This window comes from Gavialis gangeticus, unplaced genomic scaffold (genome assembly GCF_001723915.1).
Source record: "Gavialis gangeticus isolate Ggan-Ray unplaced genomic scaffold, GavGan_comp1, whole genome shotgun sequence".
NCBI classification, from domain to species: Eukaryota; Metazoa; Chordata; order Crocodylia; family Gavialidae; genus Gavialis; species Gavialis gangeticus.
Window position 1 is genome coordinate 35,880,410 of NW_017729008.1, and position 1,121 is coordinate 35,881,530.

A 1,121-nucleotide genomic window follows, 5' to 3' on the forward strand; every position below is an offset into this window, starting at 1 on the left:
TGAGTCCTCAACTGCAGTGCGGGGCATTGCACCGCAAGAAAGATGGGGACCAACTGCAGAGGAGAGTGCCAAGCGTAATAAGAGGCATATAAAACATGGCCTAAATTCCAGCAGAGCAAAGACAAATCAGGAACGAAATGCAGCAGACAGGCCGCGTGAAAACAAAAAGTTTGATCTTGATGGCAAAGCCCCTGCTGAGCAATGTGGCAGAGGCTCAGGCCTTAAATGCCCTAAATTAGAATCGAGAAGGGATTTTTTTTTTTGTTAATGCATTGCCAGGCGATTTCTATACAAGTATCTGTTTCTCTATGCAAACGCTGATGGCTGGCTCCACGCTACAGCCCTGACATTCAGGAAAGCAGGCTAGTCAAATTTACCCTACCCCAGAAACCAAGAAAAAAAGAATGGAAAGAGTTATTATTTTCAATAACAACAACTAATCTTTTCATTGCTTGGTCCGACAACTTCCCTCCCTTCCTCCAGGCGCCAAGGCTACCCATTGAACTGGACCCTTTGTTTTCATCATAAAAATTGAGTGGCAGCTGACAGGTTGGAGGAGAAGCCCGTCTCTCACCTGAGGCACTTTGCTGTCTCTCTGCATGGCTGTAGCGGGGACCTCTCAAATTGAAGTATTCTGTGAGTCGCGGTGTCTAGGATTACCAGTGAATAAGACAGGGCATGCTGCCTTCGTGTAACGCTGAGCTCTTAAAACATTAAAAGGTATCATTTAACAATTATACCTGTAATTTGCATGGTTTCATTTGGTAGCAAGGGTCCTCCGTTCCAAGAGAGGAAAATGAAACCATTTATAGGCAAAAAGACGTTAATACTGTGAAATCCAAAGGAGGCTGACTTTGGGAGGATGCATATTGCAATAGATCTTGCCAAAGCCAAAGAGAACAACCTTGTTTCCAGCTGCCTTTGCACCGATGCAAATGCCGAAGAGCGCTTGACTGCCACAGTTGTGCTCCAAATTTGCACTGATGGATCTAAGGGCAGAACGGATCTGTTATGCTATTAATTTCTAATCCAAACTACCTCTTAGTAAAATAAATTTGCTGAAAGGCTCACTGCAAAAACCCAGAGCACCTGTCGAGTAAACACGTTCCCCCCCCTCCCCC